The sequence below is a fragment of the Apteryx mantelli genome, chromosome 15 (assembly GCF_036417845.1).
Source record: "Apteryx mantelli isolate bAptMan1 chromosome 15, bAptMan1.hap1, whole genome shotgun sequence".
In the NCBI taxonomy this organism is placed as follows: Eukaryota; Metazoa; Chordata; class Aves; order Apterygiformes; family Apterygidae; genus Apteryx; species Apteryx mantelli.
In genome coordinates this window covers 20,340,502-20,362,044 of record NC_089992.1, presented here as the reverse complement: position 1 = coordinate 20,362,044, position 21,543 = coordinate 20,340,502, and the positions used below count along the sequence as shown (strand labels likewise).

General features: G+C 41.4%; 1 long non-coding RNA gene across 3 annotated transcripts in view; it reads left to right on the top strand.

Annotated features, from left to right (window-relative positions):
* The window catches only part of LOC106496492 (uncharacterized), a 287,771-nt gene that overhangs the window by 180,775 nt on the left and 85,453 nt on the right, over positions 1-21,543 (top strand). For all 3 annotated transcript variants that reach the window (XR_010885701.1, XR_010885700.1, XR_010885699.1), the window contains one exon: positions 8,411-8,652. This is a non-coding gene — a long non-coding RNA (uncharacterized lncRNA). The remainder of the gene's footprint in view (positions 1-8,410; positions 8,653-21,543) is intronic.

Below are 21,543 nucleotides of genomic sequence, written 5' to 3'. Positions count from 1 at the left end.
AATCCTTTGTCAAATGAGTTGAAGGTAGTTATTTGGCTAACAACCTTGTCCAATTTATTTAAAATTAATGTTGGTTGCAAACAAACAAATGAAATACTAAAAAATCCACTCTTGAAATCATTTTTAATTAGACTGGATGCCTTATTTTTTATTTTCTCTCTTGACTTTATAGAGGCAACCAAGTCTGTCGATGTGTGTTTCTTCCCTTGGGCCTTATCTTCAATTTGTAATTGATAAAGGTTTTGAAAGTTATTCTCTAAAATGTTCATTATTTTGTCATTTGTTGATTTGTTATCCTGGCTTGTTGGTTTGAGAGACCGAAGGTGCCTTTTTATTCAGAAGTATTGCTGTAGCCAGCTGCTGCTCGTTGTTATTCATCCTGTCTAGGGGAGTGTATAGGTAGCCGTGGAACAAGAAGCACATTCAGCCAAAATGGCATATGAAAGCAGCTTGCCTGTGGTCTAATTCCTTGTCTTGGAAGAGCTTCTTATGGCCTAACACGGACATAGGCCTAACAACATTTGTTCCAGATCCTGGGTCTGCAAACCCGACTAAAAGCCATCTTAAGATAGTTTAGAAAGACCTAGCTGTTTCTTGTTGATATGCGCATGGTCTTGAGGATAGTTGAGTCTCCTATTAAGACATATTGAGAGCCTCTCTTGATATTACTGAGTAGCCTACTTTACATTATACATGTACTTCTGTAATTGAAACTGCTTAAGACCCACCACACTGATTGTACAAAGGCTACCAAAGAGCTGTCATTAGCTCTATCATATGCTAAATGGAAATGGAGTAACATTTTTTTGGCTAGAAAAATCCATACTTGGGTCAATTGGAAGAACTCTATTTTGTGATCTATTTATTCAACTGAAGAAGAAACTGGAAAATATGTAAAACTTTGACATTCCTCTTTTATCATGTATAAAAGTAAAAAAATGAAGTATTTTTCATTTTAAATAGCATTTTACTTTGAAGCATATCTAAACGTAATTTTTAACAAGTTAAGTAAAAATCAGGGTACAAAATGGAGCTTTTAATTTAAGGTCAATTTAAGCATTTTGTTTGATAAAAATTACTTTTCCCAGCTTATTTTTCAACACAGCCAAAAAGACCATAGCTCCTATAGAGCTGTCTTCATGTTCTATAAGGCACATAAAAATCCAAACTAACAAGAATCCAAACTTTTTTTTTTGCTGTTATAACTGTCAGTTCTGTAAGTTCAGTGGTTCTGTCTTCTTCCCTCATTCATGTCCAGACACAGAGAAAAAAACAGATCTTTTCCTTCTTACTGTACCTTTTTTCCATCAACACACTGGAATTTATATATTCAATATGTGATATTCCTCTTCCAAGGATTTTTTTCAACATAATACCTGAAGCTTCATACTCATCCTTTCAGCATGTATAAAGTATGTAACATTCTGGACTTATCATTGTAAAAGAAAAGGCAGCTGTTGAACTTTACATATGTAATAACTTGAATGTTTTTATCCTAGACTGTCAGTAAGTCTTTTAGATTGTTAGTACATGCAGAATTTGCTGTTCAGATCCTCTCCTCTGTCTCTCAAAATGTTTCTTAACAACCTGAGAGTTTTATAACAAGACCTGATTGCATATAGTAGGTAGCATCAGCTGTGTGTGAAAGTGGAGCAAAAATAACCCAATAATCATTCAAATAATGAAGACAAGTTGCATCACTCTGGCATTGCAGTACAGGAAATAAATATGATCATCTCCAAGCCAGAAGAAAGGGTTAATGTTCCTCATACTTAATGCTTTTGCTCCAGGAATAGTATTGTGTTGTGGAATGTTAAGTTCTCAAAGAGTTAAAGGAGATGAAAGAATATATATTTTCAGTAATGCTGGCCATGCTAGTTGACCTTTGCACACAGTAGATAGCTTTCCCTTTTTATTTCAAATAAAAGTATTTTACTAGATACAGTGTTTAAATAAATCAAATGAAACTTCAAATTATGTAAAAGCTGAATAATTATTCTAAATTAAATTGCAGCTTTTACTTCTGCCTTTCTTACATAATTCAGTTTTAATGCTTATCTAAGCCCTGATGTCTCTGCTGTGTACTTGGGTTGCTTGAAGAAACCGATGGTTAGTGTAATATTCTGGTATGTGGTCAGTGAAGGCAATTTTTATAGTTCTAAGATAGCTAGACTAGAAAGTTCTGTAACCTGTGGAAAGAAGAGGGAAACCAGAAGCTGTGCAGGCACAGCTCCTTACCATTGCAACTGGATACCCCAGAGAGCTTCCCATGCGCTGTTGGGCTGGAGGTACTGTGTTGGAAGTTGTTGTGAGTTAATGATGCAGTGCACTACTATTTAGCATCATGACTCTTAAAAGCTAACTGTGGCAGTGGTATAGTAGATTTGTGTGAATACTTCACTGTGGGTACTGTCAGTTTGGGTATGCCATTCACAGTCGTCAGATATTTAGGCATTTCTTTTTAATCATCTTTCTTTCCAGATACTTAGGAAAAGTTCAAATTCATCATAAAGAGTATTATTTGGTCATGTTTTAAATTCATGCAAAAATGCAAATATATGTTTTAGCCTTAACTCTGTATTTGCATTATACAGTTTCTAAAAAGTAATTTTTTAATTACATGTTCATGTACAACGTAACTTGTAGCTTCCCTTTTCAGGTACGATTTGGAACAAAGAACTTTATCTGATAGGCTTTTGCTTGGTTAGTGCAAATTTCCTTGGCAATTTTGAGTGAAAATGAGCTTCCCAAGTGCATTTGGATTCTCTATTACTTTAAGATCTTGCCAGTGAGCCAAATATCTTAGAATGGTTCTTTCAGGTAGAGTATTTTAAAGGGGTTACTGACAGAATCCACTGGCGGATTGATGGATTTGTATGAAGGAATATAAACAATGGTCATGTAGATAATTGTAATAACATTTTTTCTTAGTGAGCAGCTAATTTTCTCTCCTTGCTTTGAACCTGCTTGCAACTTACTATTACTTCTAGAGAAGAACATTTTTTGCACAGAAAGTATGAATTATCAATCTGATATGAAGGATGGACTATTTGAATTATATAACAAACACTGCATTTTAGGGAACAGCTATTCAGTAAAAATCCAATTAAGAATAAGGTACAGAAACAAGATTTAATTAAAAAACAACCACCCACATTTTGGAGTGGGAGTGATCCAAGACGTTTGGAAATGGTGTCTCACTTGCTGATCTTCACTAAAAGAGCTTCCATATTCTTGAGATGAAAAATGTATCTTTGGATCAGATTTTTCTCTTCCATGTTTCCCTTCAGCTTTCCAGAGAGCATGGGCAGGCTGAATTGCTCCTCTAATTCAATTAGCTTACCTATGTGGGAGGAAAAGGTTGTCTGCAAGTGTATGGAATGTGAGAAAGGTGTTCATCTTGCTAAAGGAAAATATTCAGGTTTTTTTTAACTAACTGCAGGAAAACAGCTGTGAATGAAAGAAAACAGATTGAGAAGGACAGATATCTCTGGACCTTTTGCCTTAATTCATTCACAAAAGGTATCGAGTTCTTAAGAACTGGCCTGTTCTATTGCTGCTTACCCTTTACATCAGGGATGCTGATTGTGGACATAGTGCTGTACAGATAAGTGCAAACTTCAGTTTCTTTCAGAAGTAGAAAATTCAATAAGGAATGAATCCAAATGGCAGGAGAGGGAAGTGGGAATAGTGGCTTAACAACGTTAAGTGCTCATAGTTGAGCCCAAAGTTTACACTATGATTTCACAGCAGGAAGGAGATTCCACCAAATCTGTGCATGCTCACTAGTTAACAAATGCTTCTCTGTCTTTCAAACGAACAAAATACATTTGTATCTGTGAGTTTAAATTCCTGATGAACTGTGTGATGAGCTTTCCACTTTGCTTAGAGACAAAGACTGTGGCAAATGGTCCACTGAAACAGCACCCAGTTTTCATATAGTCACAGTGCCTCCACCACAGTCTTCTTATTTCTCCTCTGTTATTTTGTATTTTGTTTTCATCTAGAATGGGATAAAATTCTGCTAAAGTAACAATTAATTTAATTACTGCCAATGTTCAGATTTAGTAATTAGTTCAGGTTCTATACACGTAGTCTACATTTTTTGCCAGAACTTAGTGGGGTGCATAACTTACAGAAAGTTCCTTTCAGGTACATATATAGGTTGTATGGGCTTCAGTTGGAAGCCACATCTTGTCCTACTGCAAAATTTAATTAGCCAAACAATTAGGGTTTTGTAAATCATTAAAAGATATGCCACAGCATATGGTTACAAAGAATAGGTATATATAATTTAAATTCTTCTTTTAAGATTTGTCTATAAAGATGAGTACATCTGAATTGTACCAGGTGACTCATCTGAAGAGCCAGTGGATGTCCCACTACTTGCATGAGTCTGAAATTTGCTTTTCTGAATGTCTGTTGCTTTCCCTCAACCTGTGACATCTTGTTCTTTCTTCTTTTCCTGCAAAACTATCAAAACCACAGCCAGGGGAATGTGTCATTGGAGGCAAATGTGTCTTAGCCCTGGCAACTTGTTGCACAGGAGGAGAAGTTGTAGTTGGATGGATTTGGGGGAATGTCATAAGGGAACACCTAAGACAGGAGATGCCACCAGCACCAAAATATCTCGCTAGTTCTTCTGCCATATTATCCAGACTTTGCCCTCCTCTTTGTTCAGCTCTGCAGCAATATGGTCTCCACAGCTGCTAGATTGGAGCTAATAAAACTTTCTAGGAAGGTCTAACATTCCCCTTTGGCATGTACATATTGTGGCCAGAGGGAACTGCAGTCCACTGAGTCCACAGGAGGAGATATGGGTTAATGATGTACTTCCTGGGTCAGGAATGTATTGTACTTTGGCATCCTTTTCAAGTGAGGTATTTCAATAGTTGTATTAGTATGTAGGTAGAAGACCATTAATCTCTACCTCTCAAATTCAAAACATGCTTGCATATTAATGGTTCATAAACGCAAAGGCAAAACGGTATTGCTCTATTATCTAATGAACTATGATTTTCTTCTTTAGTGTGTGCTCTGTGTACCTTGTGTTTGTCCCACACAACAGCATGCTTACCGTGGTGTTTAATGGCTGGGTGCATTATAGCTTTTCTGCCACTTTCTCTGTCACTGTGTCAGTGCTCTGAAAAAGTATCCACATCATTTTATACCTTGTCTGCTCCAGAAGCATGCAAAAAGATTTGTGTTCCTTCAGGGTTCACAGATTTTTTTTTCTTGCTCTGTGGAATTATTTCCGATTATCATATATGAAGTGATACGTTTTTTATTTAAAAAATATTAAAATGTTTTTTGTATCTACATGGAATCAAAAAAATCAACACAAAGTATTTGGCAGTATTTTTCCCTTTTTGTGCTGTATTACTCTGATGGGATGATTTCTGGCACACTATTCAAGGTAACATCTGTAGCAATTTCTAGAGCACTTTTTAATCTAACCAAACATTTCTCCTCAACCTCCTCAGCATACCTATCTTTGCTGCTAATGGCATATCACCAGTTTAAACAAGCTAAGTGAACAAAGTTAATGAACCTTTCAGGTATGGGTTGGAAGCTAGAAATTAAAGACCAGAGAACAAGGAAGACCTTTTCTGTGCCCAGGAAATGTGTCAGAGAGGCCAAAATGGTACTTTAGGATCCTATCCGGAGCAAGGGAAACAAAACAAAACAAAAAAATGGGCCTCGGCAGAACAGATTCAGAGAGAGGGAGCTTGACTAAAGTCATGACGGTTTTCCTCCATTATATAAAGCTTGAGGAACTGTCACCATATTCTTTCTCTGATGGTGCTTTCAGGTTTTTCAGGCACTTTCTGTTTTTGCAGAAGAATGAAGCTGCTTGTCTCTCTGCTGTGTAGGTGCTACAGAAACTCTCAGATTATTGCCTCTACAAACAGGCTAAAGGCCTCTTGTCCTGCTTTAGCTGATTCTTATTGCTAGTGACTTACAAAAGAGAGATGTTGCTAAAGAACATAATATTATTTTTTTCTTTTCAGATGCTATGGACATTTGTGTTTACTCTTCTGCGATTTTCCCCTATAATTTCTTTTGAAGAGTGAAGCTCTACTGTACATTGTCCTATTGTAGCCTTTAGTGTTTCACTCTCTTCTTCTTTCTCCTCTCCCAAGAAAAGTAAATTGAAAAATTGTTTAGTTTTAGTAATGCAGAAAAAGGTAAACTAGATGACAATTATGTATATTTAGGGTAGGTGTATAAAAATCTCAGCAGCCTTTAACAGATCAAAGAAGAAAAAAACTATACCGCTTGATAATTTAAAGTATCTGGAATTCTAAAAACAGAGTCCTGCAAAATGCTCACATGAATAATCCGTTATGGGGCAAGTAGTCCAACTGTTCCCAGTGCTGGTGAAAGGCAGTGGTCTGGCAGCTTTGAGGAATGAAGTCCTCTTTTTATTAGCTGGGCAAGTTTCCCAATACACACAGCCTGGTCAGCCTGCTTAACCCTGATCTGAAGAGGGAGGGATAAGCTTTCTCTAAGGATAACAGGCAGTTTAGTTTCTACAGCTCACATAATTCTTGCTTCTATTTGGAGTTTGCCAATTAGTGAAAAGCGAGGGAGAGAGTTTGCAGGGAACTACAACTCTAATCCCCCAAACCTGCATCACGGAAGGACCACCTCACTGCCCTCTGCCAGAGGCGGGCCGAGGTCCCATGAGCCTGTGCCAGAAAGACTGTGAACCTGTCTGTGTTAGCATGCATTACAGCACAGTAAAGGGGACCCTCCCCAAAGTTTCAGAATAAGGCACTAGGCCAACGGTGCTCCTGCCTCCCTCTCCCGTGTTCACCCATTCCTCCCTCCGGGTCCATTATCTAGGAACAGTTTCTATTGCACTGAAATGGCTTCTGACTCATCACTGGTGAAAAACTTTGTAGCCTTTTATGCCAGTATCCCAGGGCTTCCAGGCCTTCTGTAACTGAATACTTAATATTCAGGAAAAAGTGCTGGCTTACTGAACAGGCAAGTCTGTGAATTAAGCTCTAACCTCCTTGAATTTATATGCTCTCTGGAAATAAACGCAGAAAGGTTCTTGATGCTACTCCATCTTCTCTTAAGGTACTCTGCAATCTCTGCTCATCCCTCAGATGTATGCAGCCAGCAGATAATCAGAAATACTGTTTTTTTTCCTACACAGACAATTGGAATTTAGGACCTTCAAATCAACTGTCCAAGACTTTGCGCTCTTGGTAAAAGGACAACTATTAGCACAGCAAGATGTAATCCAATTTGTGGGCAAGCTTCTGGGGCAAATACAACATATGATACATTTCACAACTATTTGTGAGAGACCAGTGAAATATTGGTGACTGGAATGCAGAGCATGGATTAATCCAGGGTTTCCCTGTATGAGTTTCATCAGGTACCAACAGCAGCGTTGAAAACAGTAGGAACAGGTTGGTACATACGCTGTGGTCTGCAGAAGGTGGCATATCAGCTGCCTGGACACAATCACTACCATTTTGAAAAAGCTGGTACTGTTATCGGTACAAATATCCTGGTTTGGTCTGGTCAGTAAAGCCATGCTTCCAGGCAGAGCAGTCAAAGCACGCAGCTTCAGCACCTTCTGCGTGGCAGGCAGCAAGTGCATGTAAGGCGGCCAGTGGTACAAGACGGCTGTATTCTTCAGCACGCTGTTTGTGGCAGCAGTTACTTTATTTTAAAATCAGATAATAGGTAAGGACTTGATCACTACTGAGACTATGAACTACAGAAAAGTGAAGTCAGATGAGGTCTGGAGGTTTTCTGGCACCTTGCTAGTCGCCTTTTGTCCTATGCCAAAGCGTACTTCATTGAAAGGGGGATGTTGTCTGAAATATTGCCTTCTATGTGCTGCACGGCTGCTAAACGTATGGGTCTTGAGACACTTCATACGGCTGGCATCTCCTGATGCAGCTTCGCCGAAACTGTCGTCGGGGAGAAGACAACCCGGCTTGTGCTGAGCCTCTTGGTCCCACCAGCAACCAGGCTGGAGATGGGGGCTCCAAGCGCACCGGTGACCTTGCCGGCGGGCCCGCAGCGCGGGGCTCCGGGGGCCGGCGCGGGCAGAGGCGGGGTCGGTGCCTGCCCCTTCGGTGCGGCAGCAGCCTCTCTGCTCCGGCCGGCCCCGCGGCGCGGCGCGGACAGGCCGCAGCGCCCGCCGCCCTCTGCCGCCGCCCGCGCGGCGCCCGCCCCGGCTCGGCCCGCGCCGCCCCGGGGGGCGCCGCCGCGCCGGCCTGGCCCGCGGCGCGGGGGGCAGTGGCGGGCGCGGGGCGGGCGCGGGGGGTGCGGGGGCGGGGGGGTGTGCAGCTCTCGCTAGCGCTGCTTGTGGTCACAGCCAGGCAAGCTCACATCCCATCTGGATCACGCTCACTCTCTCCCTTCTGCTTTTCTACCATAGAGTTGCACTGGAAACAGAAGATAGAGGGAGTGTAGGAGCTCGCCATCTCCAAGCGATCTACATTGGGAAAAACATGGAGTCCGCTCCGGCAGCCCCCGATCCAGCAGCCAGTGAGCCGGGCAGCAGCGTCTCCGAGGCGGCCGCCGGCGCCAGGGACACCCCGGTGAACCTGGAGCCTGCCCGGAAAAGCGATGCGCCGGCCCCCGTCCGCAGGCAGAGCTACTCCAGCAGCAGCAGCAGAGGTAGGGAGACTTGGCGAAGGGGGAGGGGGCCGGGGGAGTGGGATCGGGGGGTGGGTGGGAATAGGAAGAGGGGGGTAAGAGAGAAGGGGGAAATGCAGCAATTTAATCCCCTGGTTTATTCCTTGTGCTTTTTGAAGCCGTGCGCACAAACAAGCCACGCTCCTACCCCCTGCAAAACCTTGCAAACTTTTATACCTTCTTTTAATTGCTGCAGGAGGAGGAACAAATGCAATGAAAATATTGAGCGATGTTTGGTGCTTCCCTGTATCTCTCGTTTATTGCCTGTGGTATTCGGATGGGTACTGTGCCCCTGAAATTACATAATTTCGTAAATATACAAAGCAACAGCAAGAGTATTGGGATTCAAGGGAACAAACTTTTAAAGCTGCAGTGTCCTTCTTCTCCCCCCTTTCCCCCCTTCATCTGTCTCGTTTTGACAGTTTGTCAACTGGTGTGCTGTGGCTTGTTGTGAATGGGGGATCTGTGATTAAAGATTCCCGGTTTGTGGATGACTTGTTCTCTCTTTTGCATGCTGTTTTCCCTAAATTCATTTAAGTGTATTAAAAGAATTATTTCGTCGCGGAGCTGATGATCTTGTAGCTGCTGTTGTTTCTTGAAGGCGCCCAACTTTGCGAAGGGTCTCTCTGCTGTCGTGGATTCCCCTTCGCTCCCGCCCCCCGGAATTAAACACCGCAAACAACCGAGCCCCTCTGCTGCCGCTGCTGCTAAGCGCTCCCGTGGCTCACGTCGCGAGTTTAATCGCGCGGGTCAGCCCTGAACGCGACAGGGCAAGTTAAGTTGAGCGCGGGCGGGCTCCGGCTCCGAGCGGCGGGCTGAGCCGGGGCCGGGGCCGGGGCCGGGGCGCGCTCGCCCGCGCTGCGGCTCTGCGGGCGCCGCGCGGCCGGGCTGCGCTCCCCGGCCCGGGGGCAGGCGCGGCAGGGCCAGCGGGCGCCGAGCGCAGCGGGAGTTTGCCGAGACGTGCGAGCGGGAGGAAGCTGCCGCTTTAATTAGTTGTAAATAATGTATGAAGCATTGCTCCTACAAGAGGGGGAGCGCGCCGGGGAGGCTTCGCTCGGTATAATCACTTGGCGATGGGTAAAAAATAATTAAATAAAGCTATACGAGAATGCACCGAGCTGTTTAAAGAAGTGACAGGCGGAGAAAAGTCCGTGCCAGGTGGGAGCAGCAGCCCCTCGGCGGCCGCCGCCGGGGCTGGCGGGGCGATGCCTGGCCTCCGCCGAGGGGGAGACCGTCTCTCCTCGGACGGACAGACGGATTTTTGGTTGTAGGTTGGAATATGGCTGATCATGTGTTGGCTTGTGTTTTACAGTATTTTTCCCTTTTTGGCCACACCCCCCCTTCCCAGGCAGCTTCCCACTCAGGGAATCCGCGTACAGTAAAAGCCATCGAGATGACACACGCCGAAACGTTTAATTAGAGGCGATTTGCGAATAAGGAGCGCGCAGTTCGGCGGGTGCCGAGGCGAGGAGCAGCGGGCTCGGCCGGGGAGGCCGGGTGGCCGCGGTCTTGTGTGGGGAAAGCTTTTGGCTGCACAGAGAATATATTTAGAGCTTGAGAGAGTGGATTTGGAATGCAAGCTGGTTATGTAACAAGGTTAATCAGAAACACTGGAGAAAATTTCCTTAATTTGCTGGGGAGTTTTCTGGCCGCTTTCGGAGCGGCCGTAGTTGGCCGGCGTTGCCCAAGGCGCCCCGGTGCCGCGGCCGGTGCCCGGCGGCCGGGCGAGCCGGGGGAGCCGCCAGCCGCGCCGGCCGCCTGCGGGGGAACTTCGGATCCGATCAATTATGTAACGCTCGGCTGTCATTGCAGTGTGAAGCCAAAAAAGGGGGGGGCGGCTGGGTAGACCAAGCAGATCTGGTGATTAGGGTGTTTTCTTCGTGGTCCCCAATTGTTTAGGCTTTGGTACTGCTAACCTGCTGACCCATATGTCCCTCCTCCCCGGCATTAAACGCGGGGGGGTTGAGCACACGCACACGCACACTCCCGTAGACTCGCCCTCCCCGCGCGAGCGAGCACCGGGTTATGTAACAGTCTGAGTGAAAAAACGAAGGTCAGTGATGGAGGCATCCGTGTGCAACACAATAGCGAAAGCTCTTGGATATGGTGTGTTTTCAGTCTTTAAAGTAAAATAGAGCTTATTAATAGAGCAATAACTTGTGAATGGCTCTTTGAGGGTTGGGAAGAGAGAGGGGAGAAAGAAAGGGAGAGTGGCAGTGATTTGAAAAAGGGAAATGTTTGGGTTTTTCAGATGATGTAATGGAGTTGGCAGAAAATACAAGTCTACTCCTAGAGCGCAAACAGTAAGAGAATGGGAGCTGGCGTTCTGTGCTAATGTTGCATAAATTAGAGTATCGGAAATAAATTGACCTACACACTAGGTGATTATGCCTTTCTAATATTTAAAACCTGAAGATACATAACTGTGCAGGAAAATATCGCAATATTAATATTTTAACCTCCTTGAAAGTGGGACTTTGATGGAGATTTTACGTGCACCTTAACCCCCAAGACTTGTAGCTTTTTTTTTGATTTATTGAAATTGAATTTGATTTCTTTCTTTTTCAAATGATACTGGATTTTTTATGGTAGCCGTATGACCTTAGCGTGTGACTAGTACAGATACAAATACAGGTGAATTTATTTTTAGAACAGCTACCTTGTAAGCTCATATGTTCAAGTATGTATTGAGCTCAAGAACTGAGCTCTTTGGGTTGTGATTCTGCAACATGTTCTAAGCTGGCAGATCTGGATTCTCGTGCAATCTGTATGGAGGAGTCATAGATATATAGATACTTAGATATATGTATGCACGCAGGCACTTATCTATCTGTCTATCTGTAAAAAATCCTTATTGCTTGACTCAGTAAACTTTTTAAAACACTTGAAGTGTTACTTCTTTTATATCCTTTACTTTTATAGATGCAACTGCTGCAAAACTGCTTTGGTAGATACTTCAGAATTTATAACAATCGGTTTAACCGGGAGATGAAGAAAACAAAACTGAAGAAAGGGCTATTGATGAAGGAAAAGTGGGGAAAGTTTGCCATGGACTAAATTCTTAAGGGAAGCTTTAGTTACTCTTAACAGTAGCATTTCAAAATATTCTATTCCTTGATACGCATATATGTTTGGATCCTTAAATAACTTGATTTTTATTTGCTAAAGTTATGCTATTTGTGTCACTGTGTATAATAACATTTAGCTTAAAACACAATTTATCAGTTATCAAAAGCACTTTTCAAACTGAGAATTGTTACCTGATCTTTTTAGTATAGGGGAGCATGCATGTATGCCTGCATGGTTTGGAAAATTATCTGCAGTCTGATATCAAAACTGATAGTTAGAAAAATGACACCACACACAGGAAAAGCAGGAAACAGGTAGAAAAGCCTGCTTTTTCCGAATAAGGATATTATTACTGCCTACACTGATTGTTAAGGTTTCCCCAAGAGCCATCACTGTCCGGCAGGTTAAATCTCAATCCCTGTATGTTCCATAACAAGACTTGTGCTTCACTGACCAGTTCTGGCCCCAGACTGAGACCTCTAAGTGCTGTTCATTTCCCTGCTCAGGTTTTGACATCCATGGAGTTCTCTACATGCTACAGTGTAAGACTACATGTTTTACTACCCCCATTAAAAATAATCAAAATTGAATAAACTAGATTTTAATAGAGCACTATTATCTCATGAAAAATGAAATACATAAAAGGTTTTTCATCTGATAAAAAATGCTCTGTTTGGGGGAACTGAGCCCTCAGTCTCAGTGGTATGTCAATCAAGAGAGAATGTCTCACCAAAAATATTTTAAAGGCAGCATTCATATTGTTGGAGGATGCTGTGTTTAAATATTTCTATAATGTCTGGTATTTAATAATAGAGAGCTGCAGCTGCTTAGGTACTTGTTCTCGTTTTCTTGCTGTTGAACTACTGAGGGTATTTGCTGTTTTCCAGAACCCTTCTTGGGAATTCAGTATCTTGTCATTCAGCCTAATCCTTTTTCTACTGATAGACTTTGGGGGAGGGGGGTTGCTTTTTGTGTTTTGTTTTAATTTGTATGATACCCCACAAGTAGGAATGTGACATCATTGATAGTGACATCAGTAGATTTGGTTTGTGCTTTTCTTTTAATCCTCTATTGATAGATTTTTTTCTGTTTCTGATTTAGTCTATTCCAAAGAGTGTACTTGTGCTACAAAATTTCAGTGTGTTGTTTTCAGGATGATTCTCTGAATTTTACAAATTTGCATATTTTCTGTAGATTTTTTGGATTTCCTTTGTCGTCATTGAAGGCTATTCTGCACGTACCACTGATTTAGTCCTGTTTTGGTAAATGATATGTGCTATGCATCCTTTAAAGGACAACATTGTTTTAAATGCCTGTAGTATAGGAGCAATAATAGCGGCACTATGTTGTTCTCTTAGGAACGATGCAGTTCTCTTATTTCAATAAACCGTAACCTACTTTCTTATTTTATTTGCTTGAGAAACATCTCAGGAGCTCATAAACCAGTATGTAAATACTGTTATCATTCAACCAAATGCTGTAATTTTGCTAAATAAAGAACACGTTTTGTAATGGAGATGAACAGGCTGTGTGACAATTTCAGTTTTGGGTATAGAACTGCTTTCGAGTGGAAAGGGCAATTTCAGCTTTGGGAAGTTGTCTGATTTTTCTAGTATTTGTTTTCTAAGCTACGAAGATGTGCACTGGGGAAAATCTAGAGGGACTCGATTGATCTCAGTGGAGATCAATTAATCTGAGAGCTATCCCAGTAAAAAAAGAAAAAAAAAGCTAGCTTTAAATTACTATCTAAATATCTAAATCAGCCTTAAAATTAATTCTTCAACAGGTGATCCATTCTTTTCTGAAGTATTTTTGAAGAGGGAGCTTTCAGTGTCATACATATGTAGGGGAGCAGGTCTAAAAATTTGGTAGTATAACTCAGTGTAAGACTTGCTGCTCTATAGTTTAAGGATTGTTCACAGTCTATGTGTTTTCTTGCTTCTAAATATGAAGAAAAGCAAATAGTGATAGGAGGCAGCAGTGGCTGGTCACACAAGAGTGTAAGGCAAAGGAAGGGCACTGGTTCCAGATAGTTTACAGGGAGCTGTCAGAATGGAACAGTACGCTCAATTTAGGGCCCTCCATTTCTGTGTTGGGAAGCAGTTGTGTCACCCCTGCAGCTGTCTGTCTGTCCGGACCCTTCAGTTTATAGGCACCAGAGCCATCAAGGACTTCCTGCGGATTCAGCTATTGCATTCACTGTTCTGCTCCTTGGGGCAGGATGTTGGGGGGGAATCAATGACACTGCTTCTTCTCAAGTGGGACTGAATTTTTCATTGGCCACTGTACACTTACACGTGGACCCAAGAAGTGAAAGTTCATACAGGTAAGGTTTGAGAAACTTGTAGACGTGGAAGTAATGCTTCCACACATCATGTGCAAATTTCTGCCGTCTTGTTCTCTCTTCCTCTCATTCTTTTTTCTAGTATCATATGTTTCAGCACTTGTAGGTTTGATATTAGCTGCCGGAAATGTATTTTACAGAGTTGTTATTTTTAAGTTAAAAAAAATTCACAACTGGCAGAAAATGCATGCTTCCTGATCTGCGCAGATTCTTACAGATAAATAGAGGAAGTCCCTCCAGAGCACTGAGGCCAAATCTCTTGCAGTTACTAGATCCATATTACATATTTCATGTCATAAACTGATCAAACTTCATCTCAAAGCTTGTGAGCTTTTTTTGGCCCCACTGTTCTGATAGACAGCTTTTCTACAACTTTACTTTTCTGATGTTTAAAAAGCCCCATCTCACTTCTATGTAAATGTATGATCCATTCTTTTGCTTCTTTAAATGTTAGTTATAAAATGTCCTCGGACAGAAAATGAAGAATGGGCTGGTGCTGTAATTTGTGATAGCTGAGCTAACATACTGAGCTCTGTTCTCTGACTCATGGTTTAGCACCTCAGCATATCTGTCGTAGATGGTCTGTGCTGATAAAAACACAAGAATAGCTTGGGCTGTATGTCAGGAAGAGTTAATTGTATAATTTCTTCAATGTGAAAGTTGTGAATTATTTTTCATACTCTTATCTGAAGTCTCATCTAGGCATGTTTCATTCTCAGCAACAGCTGAGCTCTTCGGAGACTAAAGGTATTAGGGTGTGTACTATTATGAAGAAATTGTGGGGCTTACTTTACAGCAGTTTAATCTTATGGTTTAGCCTCATTGCACCATTCAACTGGAAGGATCCCCAGGTGTTTTAAGCACTATCAGGAACCATTTTGCTTATTACTGAAATCCAGCCACTTCTTGTGTGGAATCTGACAGCTGTTTAATGGTGCTCAGCCATGCTAAGCAGATCAGAACAGAAAGTGAAGAATACCATACCTGATTGAAACACTCAGAGGGATTTTAGGTACATATAATATAATTATCTGAATTGGAATTGGGTCAACAGCTCTATTCCTGTACAAAATGACTGTAGAATTTTTCTGTGGCTGTGTATGGTCAAGAAATTGGTTTGAAATATCTTCCCGAAAATGCTACCCCCAGCAGTGAGATAATCACAGATCCTACTGCTTACCCCATTGTGGTCACCAGTTCTGGTAATATCCATGTTTTCTTCAGGTATTTCTGCATATATTAATTGTTTGATCCCATGCTGGTATGTGAATTCTTACAAAGCTGAGGGAAGAACTGGGTCTTGCTTTGTAAGGCAGATTTTTGTACAACTGCTTTCTTTAAATAGTGTTGCACTGCCTTATGTGAAGTGCACCTTTATTAATGGAGGTTTTAAAAACTGTCTTAGATGTTGAGAGACAAAGAACAACATGCAGAGAACTGTTGACATTAAGCCAATAGACAATTTTGAGGGGGGAAGCACCCTCTTTTCTTTTGAAGGACATTGGATAGTATGGGGAAAATCTATGGTTCCTTGTGTCTTCAATTTTACTTCCCATATAATCTAGCAAAACAGATTATAAACAGGGGATCGGTGAGGAGTGGTGAGGATGTAAAAGAACAAAGTTAAAATTCACGAGCAACTGAACGTACATAAATGTACCAGTAATCATGACCGGCTGCTGAGTCTTTCATCGTAATTTAATCTAATAATTTCCATGCACTTCTAAAGGAACACGCTATGAAGCTGGCAACTTCTGAGAAATTGCCTGTGCAGTTACAAACAGCATTTGAGCTGGCATTATAGCAGCATGATAGATAGCGAGATGGAGAACGAAGTTAGCGGCTGAAACGGAGCTGAGAGAAATTGCTAGCAGAATGTGAGAAAGCGGAGTTGGATTATGATAACCTTCCTTGTAGAATCAAATTAAACCTTTTTAAAGGTTTTATTGATTTTAGTTTATAGTTGTACTGTGCATTTACCTTACATGGGTACATAAGATTAATGAGGCAGGTGTAGTGATCAAGGAGTGAAAAACTGTGGTGCTGCTGTTCTTTCTAAATGTTTCATTTTGTACCGACTGTGGGATATTTACAGCATTAATTGACAATATGTTTGTGCACTTTAGTTTAGTTTAGTTGAAAGTGCTTAATGTACAGCAGCGATAGAAATGAAGTGGGATACCAAACTCCTAAAAGGGGTTTGAACAGAGCCCCCACACACCTTTTTTTATTACTCTGGTGAGAATTCTTTGATAGCGTGCTTGTCAAAAGAGACAGTTTGTGTGAAGAATGGTGAATGTAGGGCCGAGAAGGATACAGCTAGCTTTGAAAATATGGCTGCAAGAATACAAAATGAAAAATCAAAAACCAGAGGTAGACCATTTGGTATAAGAGCCATCATGTATGCATCCAAAAGCGTTGCCAACTCCTCACATATGAGAGAGGAATTTTTCTCCATAGTTACGTAGAAGTATATGCCATACATTTCCGAAATACACAGACATGCAGAACTGTAGGCACTGTGAGAAGACTTAAATTATGTATTAGCAGAGCTTGACTTGACTGTTTTGGCACTGATGCAAGGTCTGTGAGATATAGTCAAGGATAAAACCAAGGCCAAGGCTTGTGAAATACAGATTATAGGTTTTATTTTCTCCCTGTCATGGAAATGTGAGAATATTTTTAAGTAATATTTCCCCTCGTAGATTGACTTCAAAGGTAGAGGTGGGAAAAATGCCTTTTTATGAACTTATGAACTGATAGATGACTTTGCCAAAGTCTATGCCAAATGTAAATCAGTGACAGAGAGTTGTGCTGCCTTGCCAAGTACTACTGTAAGTAAGGGTAGAAAGGTAGGGTTTTAACTATTCCTTTGAAAGAAGTCCCGAAATTTGATAAGACAAGCTAAATTACAGCTTTTGGTAATACTTTACTTGAAGTCAAAAAACTGTCAGCATAAAACATCTTCTAAATCCTGTTTATATTAAAAAATAAAATAAAACCAATCTCAGAGGAAACTGGAGCATATCAAAAACCTCTTCTCTCACTGCATCAAACTTTGTGTAATCTTCAAGAGAAGTTTGTTAGTCGTTTGTGTTGTGATTACAGAAGTTGTGAAGGGTCCTTTTCTGCCTCAGTTATTATCAAGAACCTCTTAAAAGATCTAATGCAATATACTTTGAATTATTAGCATCTGATGTTGAATCATAGTGTTTCTGACACAATACACATAAAAGTAAGTCTGTTAGCAAAAACTGAGGAGCAGCTCTTTCCAGGGCTGGTGCTTGGAAGAATAGTGTATGAAGAAAAACATGGTGGTATTGCTGTTTCAATCTCCAAGCATTTTTCACTGTGTCAGTGACCAGTCATAAGATACTCTGTCTTTATACTATGAGAGTCTTTCAGAAACAACCAGTAAGTCATTTTTAAAGAGTTTATTATGATTCAACTCTCTTGATATTTGTAGTGGTATATTATTTTCTGTTAGAATCAGGTATGCTTTTAAAAACTGCATTAATCTTATTTCCATGAACATGGATCTGCAAGAGATTAGATTAAAGTCAGTCGTACGTTAGCAGCATGAAAGCTACTCTTGGCTATTAGAAGTGTTCTGCACTGCTGGTAGTAGATTTGATCCTGGGACAGTTTATATATCTGTTTAATTTTAAGTATCAGGAATGCTTCTGTTGATGTCAGTGTCACTATTTACATGCCTAACACTGGGTATGTGTGTACTAAGGATCAAGATAAGACTGCCAGTAATCAAAAATTGCACTATAAAGTTATTTGAGAAAAATATGGAGTTTTAATACCAATGAATGTGACTTTGGAAAATAAATGAATTGCCTTGTGCTTTCCAGGATCGTACTGTGGCTCAATTGCTGGAGAAGAGCATATGTCCTCCATTAAGGACAGTTGTTAGAAGATGAGCGAGGATTTTCTTGTGAGGCAGGGTACCAAACCGGAGTTGCGCTTGTCTATCATTGTATTTGGAATATGTTTGCTAAGATTACTAAAAGTTTTTTATCTATTTATTTTGTAATTGGTGAAACCCTCTTTCTGTTCTTCCTATAACAAACAAATAGTTGTTTTTGCTTCCTGATGGAGAGAAGAAAAGGGAGGAAAAGAGGAACAAATTACAGGGACTGAGCTGAGGTTCAGCTACAGAGAATCTGGAACCTGACTCTAGAGGCAACCTGCCTTAGTGTTATCTGTATCCCTGGACTTTGGCTAATTGTCCGCTTGGTTACACTGGTTAGGCTCCATCCAGCAGAGTTTGGCTGCGATAATGGAATTCTCTCCCATTTTCATTTAGGACAAATTATAGTGCAGCACTTCACCTTTTTTTAAGGTGCCTGGCACTAGTTTATGAGCAATTGCAGTTGTTCTTGTTGTTGACCCTAACACCCCACTGAAAGGACCATATCCATGTCGACAGCTTCTCAGAGATATTGTAGTGTGAATAGTAGTGTAATGTCCAAGGGTATGTGAAAGAACAAGGCAAGATCAAGCTGTTTAAAAGAGAAGGAAAAAAAAAAATCCTTCCAAAATTCTAGGTAGTCAGAAACTTTCCACAGCAGTGCTTGCTTGCTTCTCTTAGAACTGGGACAAGCAGTTCTGTCCCTAAAATATTTGGTTTCCGTTCTCCAAAGAACAGCCTCCCATAAGACGCTCGCCTCAAAGGCGACGGGACAGAGAGATTCTGAACGACGCCAGGGTCAGCAGTCGGGCAGCCAGGGTGATTGGTAGTCCCCAACTTCCAGCTAGCAGGCTGAATTTTGTCCCAGCGATGGGCTTTTCTGTTCCAACCGTGTGCCCAGACGGCTGACAGAAGTTTCGCAGTTCACCTTCCTGTTGTTTTCTGCCCAGTTTAGAGACTGTAGAAACGGCTTATCACAGATCTTTGGAATTAGCAATTCTCTTCTGAATTTCTTAGGCATAGCCTTTCTCTTCTTTTCCACAGCAGAGGTTCAAATGAGTATATCTTTAGGGATTTGAGAATAAATGATCACAAGTGGTTAGGTGGGGGCTTGTGCAAATATACTGAAAATATTTTGTTGCTTTGCTCTTCTCTGCCGTGCTCTGCACATGGCAAAGTGCACACTGGAAGCAAACTCAGCTCTGAAAAGACAGCAGTAGAAAATGTATAAACAGACCCAGAAAGGAAGTAAATGAAACCAAAGGGGAGCAGGGTAATTTGGGGTAGTGAACAGTAAAAAAAAGACATGGTGCTTAAGTAAGAAGTGTAATAAAGGGCACAAAGGAAGGATGACTGATTTGGAGAATGATCTGAAGAAAATTTAGAAAAGGGCTGGATTAACAGGGAAGCTACAGCATCTATTGAGGGGAGGGGAGAGGATTTTATTGCCTTATTGCCTCTGGACAATTCATATTTTGATATTCTGTGATCTTGTCTTTACTGTGAAGTGTAATAAAATGTATTTTAGTGCATGATGGGGTCTCAAAGAGTTGCCTCTCACAGGTTTCCTGCAGCACCCCATTGTTTTCAATGAGCTCTGACTAAATGCTTTCACCATAGATGTTGTGCTAATATGTTATATGAATTATATGAGGAAAGGCTGAGAGAGCTGGGCCTGTTTAGCTTGGAGAAGAGAAGGCTGAGAGGAGATCTTATCAATGTGTACAAGTATCTGAAGGGAGGGTGTCGAGAGGATGGGGCCAGACTCTTTTCAGTGGTGCCGAGCGACAGGACGCGAGGAAATGGGCACAAACTGAAACACAGACACTTCCATCTTAACATGAGGAAAAACTTTTTCACTGTGAGGGTGACAGAGCACTGGAACAGGTTGCCCCGAGAGGTGGTGGAGTCTCCTTCTCTGGAGATATTCAAAATGCGCCTGGATGCAATCCTGTGCAATGTGCTCTAGGTGACCCTGCTTGAGCAGGGGGGTTGGACTAGATGATCTCCAGAGGTCCCTTCCAACCTCAGTGATTCTGTGATTCTGTGATTCTGTGAATTATTTGTCTTATCTCAGTGCTGTGAAATTAGAAGCCCTTTCCCACAGTGTGTTAAGCAGATTAAAATGAAAGCCTGTTTTTATGGTCCAGGAACAGTGCAAATATGAAGAAAATATTTTGTTGTGATCTAACAGTGGGGTGCTGTAAGGAGGCTTTATGAGGCAAATGCATTTTGTACCTAAATGGTGGGATCAGTTCCAAGCTTCCCTTGAAAAGGTTCCTATTGTTTTCCCTGGTGTCTTAAATCAAGGGGAAGAGTTTGGGAATGGCAGATTCTCCTCAGATACCTTTTGTTGTTGTTGTCTTTGAAATTAACTTCCTCGGCAGCTGTGCAGTTCCCTCTTCAAAACCTTTTCAGTAACTAAAGAACTAGCTTTACCTTCTGGTAGAAAGTCTTGGGACTGGTTTTGGCTGTTCTGAATGCAGAAAGAATCATATTAGAGGCTACTATCGCCTATTTTTTGTTTGTAAGGGAGAAATTGTTTTAAAAAGCAGTCAAATGATGGCTTTGCAGAGGTACACATGAAATTTAGGATTTGTGTTACTCCCATCGCTTGAATTCCTGTCATGTGTATCAATCCCCTCCTATCCCCCCTCCCATGTGAGTAGAATATATTTTAGTTACAGCAGTGTTTTATTTCCACCGACTTACTCTAATCTTATTGTCATAATGTTCCAAGACACTTTATATGATAACTACTCTTCTACCTGTGTGGTATTTTTCACATAAAAAGTCTAAAGCTATAATGAAATTACCACAGACACGACACGTGTACTTAAGGTAAAAGCATATCTTACTGCTTTTGAGCAATACCTTAATTAAGAGACCATGTACTGTTGTAATATTATATATTTGGGGAGGAAAGAGTAATGGTAATACGTCAGAGAGAGCATTGTATTTTTTCTGGATTCAGTTCCCATTTCTGTGACTTTCTCACTCCTTTCTCTAATTTCCCTACATGGAAATAATAAACAAGGTTGTATATCGCTGCATCAGTAACATTGCCCCTTGGGTTTTTTTTTACATCATGGTCAGAGTTAAGAAGTCATGGAAATAGCTGTGGACTACACTGTATGCAGGTTTTGGCTGAGACGCATTAAGCTTCAAATCGCAGGGACCGAAAAAGGCAGGAGATACGTGACAGTTGACCCTTCATTTCCCTATCTATGGAGTAAGTTAGCAGCACCAGGCCAATGAAGCGCAATAGAATGTGCTTTAATATTTTGTGACTTTTTAGACATTTACTTCCTACAGCATATAGAAAAGGGTAGGCAGAAGTCTGGCATTTTTCCATCTGTCAGTGTTAGAGAAAGAGGAGGAGGTAGCAACTGTGCCTAATCTGTTTTCCTTCTTATTCTCCAGCATCTGTTCTAGGTATCCTTTGGTGAGACTGGCTCTATATAACCAAGTGTCCCTGGGATAGCTGTGTGTTTTGTTGGGTCAGGAAATGAAAAATTCACACTCCATCACTGATACTGCA